This window comes from Eptesicus fuscus, chromosome 1 (genome assembly GCF_027574615.1).
Source record: "Eptesicus fuscus isolate TK198812 chromosome 1, DD_ASM_mEF_20220401, whole genome shotgun sequence".
NCBI lineage: Eukaryota > Metazoa > Chordata > Mammalia > Chiroptera > Vespertilionidae > Eptesicus > Eptesicus fuscus.
In genome coordinates this window covers 39,876,628-39,888,025 of record NC_072473.1, presented here as the reverse complement: position 1 = coordinate 39,888,025, position 11,398 = coordinate 39,876,628, and positions in this window count along the sequence as shown.

The following is an 11,398-nucleotide window of genomic DNA, read 5'->3' as shown; positions in this document are numbered from 1 at the left end:
ATATCGCTGCTGCATATTTCTGGGACCACCCTCAAAAGATGACGGAAGTATTATCATTTTACCAATCGGCACATTGTCATTTTCAGATCTAGATGCGAGGTAATCCATCAAACCACTGTATTTTTCAACTCTCAATTTAGATTGGTTTGCTTTAATGAAATTTATTCGATTGGCTTCCATTTTTGCATATGAATCGACAATATACTGTTGAGTTAATTTTCCTGCATTTAGAATAGTATTGAACGTTTCCCAGATAGAGAGATGAAATCCATAATACTGCATTTGTGTGACTCGTGTCCTTACATTTTGTATAGTATTATTATCAATTACACTGTTGTCTCTGAGTCTTAATGCAATATCCATTCCTCAGCCGTTTTCACCATGTGGAAAAAGAGTAGGATATGTCATTGCATCTAATGTAGGAAACAGGATACTTATTTGTTTCATTTTAGTGGCATTCAGATTATTGGGATCAGGTTTACATTAATGAGCAAGTCCCTTTCAAAAGGAGGTTCTCCATCTTTGTTTCTGAATATGATGGCAACCTTGGTTACACGGGGAAAATTATATTTACCCGGATCACTGTTACTATCATATTTAACTGCCACTGTTACTTCCATGGCAGCAATTCCTTTCGCTGCTACTTCAGATTGGGCTTCCTTTTCTACCTCATGTAGCATCTTGTACGATTTTGTTTATTTGTTTATTTCATTCTGAGTATTTTATCCAAATACTCGCTAGCACTTGTCATTTGTTGCTTTGTTGATGATAGTGATTCTGAATGGTGTGAAGTGGTACCCCATTGTTCATTTGATTTGCATCTCCCAGATGATTAGTGACTTTGAGTATTTTATCACATGCCTTTTAGCAATCGGTATGTCCACTTTGAGAAAGTGTCTACTTAGGCCCTTTGCACATTTTTTTAATTGCGTATCTTCTTTTTGTTTAGTTGTATGAGTTTCCTAGAAATTTTGGAGGTTAATCACTTATCGTGTGTATAATTTGCAAACATGTTCTCCCATGAAGTGGGCTCTCTTGTTATTTTGTTGATAGTTTCTTTTGCTGTGCAGAAGTTGTTGTTTTTTTATTTATTTTGATGTAGTCCCATTTGTTTATTTGCTCCTTAGTTTCCATTGTCCTAGGAGACTTATCAGTAAACATATTCCTATGAGAAATGTCTGAGATTTTGGTGCCAAAGGTATCTTCTAGGATTTTTATTGTTTCATGTCTCACATTTAAGTCTTTTGTCCATTTTGAGTTTATTTTTGTGTAAGGTGTAAGTTGGTAGTCTAGTTTCATTTTTTGGCATGTATCCGTCCAATTTTTCCAACACCATTTATTGAAGAGACTGTCTTGACTCCATTGTATGCTCTTCCCTAATTTGTCAAATATTAATTGAGCATAGTAGCTTGGGTCGATTTCTGGGTTCTCTATTCTGTTCCATTGGTTTATATAACTGTTCTTGTGCCAATACCAGGCTTTTTTTTTTTTTTGTACAGTGGTTATATAGTATAACTTGATATCTGGTATTGGGATCCTTCCACCTTTATTATTCTTTCTCAAGATTGCTTCTGTTATTCAGGTGTGTGTGTTTTTTAATTCCATATTCATTTTTTGAATATTTGTTCTAGATCTGTTAAATATGCTAATTAATTTTATAGGGATTTCACTGAATCCATAGATTGCTTTAGGTGGTATGGGCATTTTAATTATATCAATTCAACCAATCTATGAACATGGCATATTCTTTCATTTGTGTATATCTTCCTCTACCTCTTTATTCAATGTCCTGTTCTTTTCCAAGTTCAGGTCTTTTCCTTTCTTGGTCAAGTTTATTCCTAAGTCTCTTAATTTTTTGTTGCAATGATAAATTGGATTTTTTTTTTTTTTAGTTTCTCTCTGAGAGTTTATTATGCTGTATAAAAATGCCATGGATTTCTGGATGTTAATTTTATATCACGCTACATTGCCGAATTTAGTTATTAAATCTAGTAGTTTTTAAGGAGTCTTTATGGTTTTCTATGTAGAATATGTCATCTGTGAATAATGACAGTTTTATTTCCTCCTTTCCAATTTGGATGCCTTTTATTTCTTCTTCTTATCTGATCGCTATGGCTAGAACTTCCAGTACTATGTCGAACAGGAGCAATGAAAGTAGGCATTCCTATCTTTTTCTGTTCTTAGGCGAAATGGTTTTAGTTTATGCCCATTGAGTATGATGTTGGCTGTAGGTTTATCATATAAGGCTTTTATTATGTTGAGGTCTGATCCCTCTATTCCCACTTTGCTGAGAGTTTCATTCAAAAATGGGTATTGGATTTTGTTGAATGCCTTTTCTGCATCAATTGATAAGATCATATGGTTTTTATCTTTCAGTTTGTTTATGTGCTTTGTCACATTTATTGACTTGCGAATATTGTACCAGCCTTGCATCCACAGAATAAATCCCACTTGGTCATGCTGTATGATCTTTCTAATGTATTGCTTGATCCAATTTGTTAGAATTTTGTTGAGGGTTTTAGCATCCATGTTCACCAGGGATATTGGCCTGTAATTCTCTTTCTTTGTTGTGTCTTTGTCAAGTTTTTGGATTAGGGTAATACTGGCCTCATAGAAAGAGCTTGGAAGTGTTCCTTCCTCTTGAACTTTTTGAAATAGTTTGAGGAGAATAGATGTTAGTTCTTCTTTGAGTGTTTGGTAAAACTCCCCTGTGAAGCCATATGGACAAAGGCTTTTGCTTGCTCCCTTTTTTAAAAAAAAAATATTTTTTTATTGATTTCAGAGAGGAAGGGAGAGAGAGAAAGAGATGGAAACATCAATAATGAGAGCAAATCATTGAGAAGCTACCTCCTGCATGTCCCCTACTGGGGATTGAGGCCACAACCCTGGCATGTGCCCTTGACTGGAATTGAATCCAGGACCCTTCATTACATAGGCTGATGCTCTAACCACTGAGGCAATCCAGCTAGGGCATTCTTCATTTCCTCTTGATTCTTACTCATGTTCGTTAAGTTCTCATTCAGCTCCTCATAATTCTCATCGATTTCCTTATAATTCTCAGTCTGATATTAATAATAATTGCTCTGAATTCTTTCTCTGACAAATTACTTGCCTCCCTTTCATTTACTTCCTTTCCTGGTGATTCCTCTTCTTTTTCCCCCATTGGGAATTCTTTGTCTCCTCGTTTTTGCTGTCCCTTTTTATTTGTTTCTATATCTTTGATCAAACTGCTAAGCCACCCAGATATTTTTTCGGGGGTGGTCCTATGTAGTAGTTGTTTTGTGTGATCCAGTGGTGCAGTGTCTCAGATCTCCTGAGTTGGTGTTCTAGGAAAGCCCTTTGCTTGAGTTATTTGGGCTCTCCTGATGTATTGTGTCTTGAATGTTACTGTCCCTTTTGTGTATGGAGTGTCCTCATAGATTTTCTCACTATGTGACTTATCCCCAATCTCATCTTGCAAGCTGTCGTGCATGTGCTTGGTGTCCTGGCTCCCATGATAAGGGTTGCCTAAGGTCTCATGGGCATTGGACTCACTGTGTATTCCTGGAGCCTACTGCCAGGGTGGCATGCTACTCTGGGATTCAATGCAGAGTCCCAGAGCTTACAGGAGGGGTGGCATGACACACCGTGGGTCCCTGGAACCTGCAGCCAGAGCACAAGTCTGGCTGGGGTGGCATGCACTCTGTGGATCACTGTGGGGGTCCCATTGCCCGCTGCAGGGGTGGTCACAACTTTGTCTCAGGTGGCATGCACTTTGCGAATAACTGTGGGGTTTCCAGAGTCGGTGGCTGAGGATAGCAGGTGTCCTGATGTCTGTAGCTTAGCTGGCATGACTATGGCTGGGTTGTGTTCACTCTACAGTTCACTGTGCAGTCTGAGGTGGTGACCAAGGGCAGTCTGTGTGGTGGTGAGGCTGCACTACTAGCCATGGCTGCTCTCCCCTTCAAGATGGCATGGTTTCCCTGGCAGAGCCATGCAGTCCAGGAAGTGCCTGCGGTGGTAGCAGGGGATCCTCATCCAGGAGAGCCTGATCCACTAGCCACTGAGACTCCTGCAAATCTGTCACACACACACACACACACACACACACACACACACACCACATGTCTGCACATTCCCCTTTCATGCCCTTACTCATTTACATTCTGTCCCTCACTCCTGTCCTGTTGGCTGCCATGTTTTATTCTTGGTCATCTTTTTAAAAACAGCAGCTTTTAGATTCATTGTTTTTATTGCTTTAGTCCTTGTATTTATCTTTGCTCTGATTTTTATTACTTCATCCTGCTGACTTGAGACTTTGTTCATTTTTTCCTACTTGTTTAAAGTGGAAGGTTAAATTGTTTATTTGAGATTTAGCTTGTGTCTTGGAGCTAGGCCTAATTACCATAAACTTTTCTCTTAGTACCACTTTGGCTGCACACCAAAGATTTGGTATAAAGTGTTTTTTTGTTTTGTTTTGTTTTTTTTCCTTTCCATCCCTCTGCTGCCTCCCTTTTGGGAACCATTAGCTTATTTTCTATATCTTTGGGTCTGTTTTTTGTTTGGTTTGGTTTGGGTTTTTTTAGATTCCGATGTTAGATTATATGGTATTTGATTTTTCTAGTTGACTTATTTCAGTTAGCGTAATACCCATTAGGTTCATCTATGCTGTCCCAAGTGTCAATATTGTATTATTTTTTATTGTATAACTAGAGGCCCGGTGCACAGATTCATGCACTGGTGGGATCCCTCAGCCTCGTCTGTAGGGATCGAGCTGAAACTGGCTCTCAGACATTCCCCAAAGGATCCCGGAATGTGAGGGTGCAGGTCAGGCTGAGGGACCCCACCAGTGCATGATTGGGGCCAGGGAGGGACTGCAGGAGGGCTCCAGGGCATGTCTGGCCCATCTCGCACCATCTTGATCTGCCAGACCCCAGCAGTAAGCTAACCTACCGGTTGGAGCATCTGCCTCCTGGTGGTCAGTGCCCATCATAGCGACTGGTCAAACGGTCAAACAGCCAGAGGGACACTTAGCATATTAGGCTTATATATATATATATATATATATATATATATATATATATATATATAATATTTCACTACATATATAATATATATTTATTATATATTTCATAATAAAATTATTTTATTATATAAAGGCTCACCAGTCTTCTTTTTCCATTCATCTATATATGGAAATCTAGGTTGATTCTATGTAATGGCTATTACTAGTAATGGTGCAGTAAACACAGGGGTGAATATATCTTTTAAAATTAGTGTTTTGTTGTTGTTTTTTTTGAATTTTTGGATACATATTTTCCTGTATATAAGACGACTTTTTAATCCAGGAAAATCTTTTCAAAAGTCGGGGGTCTCATACGCCGGAAAATGCAGTAACCCACCCATCATTTGGCAATAACTCACTTTAATTCTAAATTGTAAATACCGTATTTTCTGGCGTATAAGACCCCCGACTTTTGAGAAGATTTTCCTGGGTTAAAAAGTTGTCTTATACTTCAGAAAATACGGTAAATATCCAGAAGTGGAATCTTTGGATCATTTGTCATCTTTATTTTTAAGGTTTTTTTTATAAATTGTTTTATTGTTTTTTATAGTGGCTGCAATAATTTATAATTCCACCAACAGACTACGAGGGTTCCTGTTTATCACTAACCTTACAAGCACTTATTTGTTGATAGTAGCCATTCTCACATCTGTAAGATGATATCTCATGTGGTTTTAATTTACAATTTCCTGATAATTAATGATATTGAAGACCTTTTTATAGTTTTCCCTTTTTAATCAAATTTATTGGGGTGATATTGGCTCACAAAACCATATAGGTTTCAATTATACAACTCAGTAATACATCACCTGCACACCACATTGTGCACCCATTGCCCCAAGTGAAGTCTCTTTCCATCCCCGTTTTCCCTCCCTTTGCCCACCTACACCTACCCCTAACCCCTTTTCCTCTGGCTATTACTACACTAGTATCTGTGGTTTGGGTTTTTTCCCTCTTTTTTTTGTTTGTTTTTTCTTTATTGATTAAGACATTACATATTTATCCTTATCCCCCCATTGCTCCCCCACCCCACTCCATTCATGCCCTCAACCCCTGGTGTCTGTGTCCATTGGTTATGCTTATATGCATGCATACAACTCCTTTGGTTGATATCTCCCGCATACCCCCACCCTCCCCTACCTTCCCTCTGAGGTTTGAGCATCTGATCAATGCTTCTCTGTCTCTGGACCTGTTTTTGTTCATCAAATTTTTCTCTCTAAATCTCTTCATCTTGAGCATCATTTCACATTTGTTGACCATTTGTAGGTCCTCTTGGGAGAAAAGTCTATTCAGATCCCCTGTCCATCTTTTAATTGAATTGTTTGGTTGTTTGTTTGGTTTCTAGTGTTAAATTTTGTGAGTTCTTTATATTTTTTTAATGGTAACCCCATTTCAGATCTATTATTTGCAAATATCTTCTTTCATTCAGTAGGTTGTCTTTTCATTTTGTTGATGACTTCTATTGTTGTGCAAAAAGATATCGTATTTTCTTTTGTCTCCATGTGTGTGTTTTTTTCCATTTGTTCTTTGATTTATTCATTGAACCAATATTTGTTCAGTAGCGTTGTTTAATTTTTACGTATTTGTTATCTTCCCAGTTTGTTTCTAGTAGTTGATATCTAGTTTCCTATTATTATGCTCAGAAAAGACACTTGATATAATTTCAATCTTAAATTTATTGAGACCTTTTTGTGTTTTAGCATATGGTCTCTCTCTGGGAATGTTCCATGTGCACTTGAGAAGAATGTGTATTCCATTGCTTTTGGATGGAATGTTTTGTATATATTTATTAAGTCTCTCTCATCTAATGTGTAATTTAAGGCAGTTGTTTCTTTGTTGACTTTGTGTTGTACAGTCTATCTGTTGGTACAAGTCGGGTGCTAAAGTCTCCTACTAATATTGTGCTGCTGTCCTGCTGGAGGCTAATTCCAGCAGGTCATATTTCTGCAAGAAGTTCATCAGAAGGATGATGGATCTTGGGGCTTCAACAGGGCTGAAAATCTGCATATGTTATTACCTGCTGCTGGAACAGCTGTAGGCATTTTCCTTAACCTGATAATGTTTTGCTGTTTACCTATTGCTGGCAGAATAGCTGAAGGAATTTCCCCTAACCTGATAATCTTTTCCTGTTTATCAAACTTTACCTGTTTGCATTCCTAAAGTGCCAATGTGTTTCCCAGCAAATAAAAAGCAGTGGGTCCGGACATTTGGAGAGCCCACTTCACTAGAAAGTGGAGCCTCCCCTGGCTCCCCTATGCCTCCCAAATTTGTATATCATGTCTAGTCTCTTTATTCAATTTATGTGCAGCTCTTCTCCAGATTCCTGAACCCTTGTAGCTGCAGAAAGACCCCAGCATTTATGGCACCCAAACAGGGACATCTGTAGAAGAAGATTTTGCCTGAGCGAAAATGAAAGAAATGCACCTGGGAGAGGTGAAGGATCACTGGTAAAGGTGGGTCACCGAAAATTCGGTGGGGAGATTCACTGCATGTAAAGCTTGCACCAAGCCTTGAAGGTCACGAGTCAAGGTGAGCAAGAACATCTTTTGTTTCAAGCTAGGCCATAATGGGGAAGAATTTGATCAAAAGGCAAAATTATAAAGAAATTAAAATGTCAAAAGGTACTTTTTAAAATCAGGCTCAAGGAAAAAGAGTGCCATTGTCATATTTAACTATGTGGGTTCTTGTTCAAATTGCAAAATACCTAATTTGTATTGGGGATTAAAAGTCTGTAATGAGAACAAAAGCCTCACTAGATCCTCTGTTTCTGCTGTTGAGAGGTTCAAAGGCAGCTAGAGAGGGTGGAGCTATTAACATTCTCACAGGGAGACTCTCTAATACTTTGTTTAAAAATTATCATAGGATGCCTTGGGACAGGCATATTTTACTTAAAATAACTTTTAAGGGTAGTCAATGCTATAGAGAGAAATTTCCAGGAAAAGAGCTGTGATTTGTTGGGTTTTGTCTATATGTTACAGGTGATTATCTATTGTGGTTTTTATCTGTCATTTTTATTTAGTTTAATGTGTTTATTGTTATCTCATTAAGCATGCATTTAATTTGGTAAGAGAAGGAAACTTGGGTGGCCAGGTCAGTTGCTAAATTTACCCAAATCAAGCAGGATGTGGGGATGGGGAGACACGTGGTGATCCTGTAAAGTGGATGCCCAATCCAGAGAGTACTATTAGAAAAATCTCATTTCAACCATGTTTTTTTCTCTGTCCATCATTTAAAAATTTAGCAAAATTTAGGAATGCATCTGGGATTTCTGTACTCGTAAAGAGAGAAAGCTAGCTTAAAACAAAAGAGTGCTTCATCCGATTTTGGACAGGTTTTACACTAAGTCAATCTTTTTGCTATAGAATAAACCCCAAGACTGTTTTTCTCAAAAGAAGAAATACGGTTAAATTGACCCAAAGGAAAAAAAATACAGGCTTGTTCTAAGCAACAAGATTGGCATTTCCATAATAGCAGGCAGTTATTGAATAATAATGGACTGTCTTCCAAAGTTAACATTAAGATTAAAGCCACTAGAAGTCAGTAAGTTAGCTCTGTTACAGAATTTGACAGAGTAACTGCCTTAGATAATAAAAATTGGCTTTGGAAGCTCAAAATTGTTGAAACATAAATGGATAGATATAGCTATAATAAAGAATTTGTAATAATGCTTTTCAATAATAACCTTATTTAATAAAAGCATAATATGCAAATTAACCATCACTCCGCTACTCCCACAAGCCATGCCCACCAGCCAAACAGGAGTGAGTATGCAAATTAACCCAACCAAGATGGCTGCAGCCTCGGAGCCAGCAGGAAGTTTGGGTTTCCCTGGTAATGGGGCACACCCTGGCTGGCCTAGTCCTCCACTCAAGGCTACAAAGTTTCAATTATAGAAGATAAATAAATCCCAACAAAAATGGTGCCAGCCATGGAGCTGGAGAGATCAGGAGGCTTGAGTTGCCCCTGGCGATGGAGGAAGCCAAGATTTCCGCACACCCTGGCCGGCCTAGGCCTCCACTCAAAGCTACAAAGTTTCAATTATAGAAGATAAATAAATCCCAACAGAAATGGCGGCAGCCATGTGCTGGAGAGAGCAGGAGGCTAGGGTTGCCCTTGGCGATAGATGAAGCCAAGCTTTCCACACACCCTGGCCGGCCCAGGCCTCCACTTAAGGCTACAAAGTTTCAATTATAGAAGATAAATAAATCCCAACAGAAAAGGCTGCCACCACGGAGCAAGCAGGAGGCTTGGCTTTGCTCCAGGCTACAAAGTTTCACCTGTAGAAGATAAATAAATCCCAGATACAAGGGCTTTCACTTGGGTCACCGGGGGGCATGGCCAGCCTGCAAACCACCAGAGACCCCTCACCCAGGCTGCCCCATGCACCAAGGGAACCCCCACCCTGATCCAGGAAACCCTTCAGAGCAAACCAGCTGGCCCCCATCCATGCACCAGACCTCTATCCTATCTAATAAAAGAGTAATATGCAAATTGACCAACACACAAGATGGCTGCCTCCATATGGTCAAAAATCCTGCCCCCATGTGGACACAAGATGGCCACCACAAGATGGCCAGCAGGGGAGGGCAGTTAGGAGGGACCAGGCCTGCAAGGGAGGGCAGTTGTGGGTGATCAGGCCAGCAGGGGAGGGCAATTGGGAGGGACCAGACCTGCAAGGGAGGGCAGTTGAGGGTGACCAAGTCTGCAGGGGAGGGCAGTTGGGGGTGGACGCAGGCCTGCAGGGGAGAGCAGTTGGGGGGAACTGGCCTGCAAGGGAGGGCAGTTAGGGGGGACCAGGCCTGCAGGGGAGGGCAGTTATGGGTAAACAGGCTGGCAGGGGAGCAGTTAGGCATCAATGAGGCTGTCAGGGGAGTGGTTAGGGGGTGATCAGGCTGGCAGGCAGAAGTGGTTAGGGGCAATCAGGAAGGCAGGCAGGTGAGCAGTTGGGAGCCAACAGTCCTGGATTGTGAGAGGGATGTCCGACTGCCCTCAAGGGGTCCCAGATTGGAGAGGGTGCAGGCTGGGCTGAGGGACACCCCCCCCCTGGCGTGCACGAATTTCAGGCACTAGGCCTCTACTGTATTAATAATGAAGGTACAGTAGCCCGGGGGAAATTGGGTTCACACTTTGTTGAAGGAGGAGACTAGTCTCCCACCGGCAGCAACTTCTAAAGAACGAATGTGGCTATTTTACATTTAAATTGACCAGGCTTGAAAATGAGAAAACATGGTGGCGGGAAGGGGGTGAGCAGTCTGCGCGGCCCCGCACCTGCAGGAGGAAATAGAGGGAGCAGCTGAAATGAGAGGAATTCAGCCCAAATTGGTGAAGGAGAAGCGGCTGGTGAGACAGTTTGCAGCTGGGAAGGGCAGAGATCTCCTGGAAAAAGGTAAAACAAGGTTCTGGGCAATAGAATCTGCCAGATCTCTAAACCAAGAAGGTCAGGGGAAAACTACACGGTGCCAAGCCACGTCCCTGAGGACAGGCAAAGTGTCTGACCATGAGAAAAAGGGTCCACGGGACTGCGGGAGGTAGTAGATTTTAGACTTTGGAGTCTGATTTGGGATCTGAGCTCAGAGGCAGCCCTGAAGAGCTAACTGCCTGACCGCGCAGTGCTGGCAAGAGAGGAGATTGCAAAGATGCGGTCCCGCTTCGCGCCGGGGCCTGCGTCTTTCTCCACTGAACCTAGTTCGTAGGACCTTTTGGATACAAACACTTACCCGTGGCTGAGGTGCAGGAGAAGGGGAGGAGTGGTGGGACCTGGGGAGAGTGGGCAGAGGTGGAAGCGTGTCTGGGGCTGAGTCACATCGGATCCCTGGTCGCCATTTTCTCCTAAGAGATAACTCCTCCCTCCAGTCTCCAGGCAACCAATATAGCCACACCCGGATATCACTCTGATTAACACTATAGGATTTGAATACTCCCTGAGGCCATAGGTACCACCCAAAAGAAAAACCTTTAGCATCTATTACGCAGTTACACTACCAGAGCTCTTCAGAGTGCTTCTGTGTGCCTCGCTGGCAAACTTACCGCGGGTGCACCTATGAGCTGCTGCTGGGAGTAACCGCCTATCCACCACAGGTACAGCATTAAAAGCTAAGTCTGCCCACCCCACAACTACAGAACTCTGGGCAACACAGTCACGCCTTTCCAGAGTGCAGGCCCCCGGAGCCACATCACCCCGACAGACGGTTCCTTGGAGCCACTGTGAGTCCCCACTGGGCAAGCATAATTTCAATTTAGGATGCAAGACAGAAAAATTGGAATACTACCCTCTATGACTGCTGACCTCTAGACACTGCAGTTGTGCCTCTCAAACTCGCAGGCCTACATCAAGAGAACCCAAATAGTTCAAGT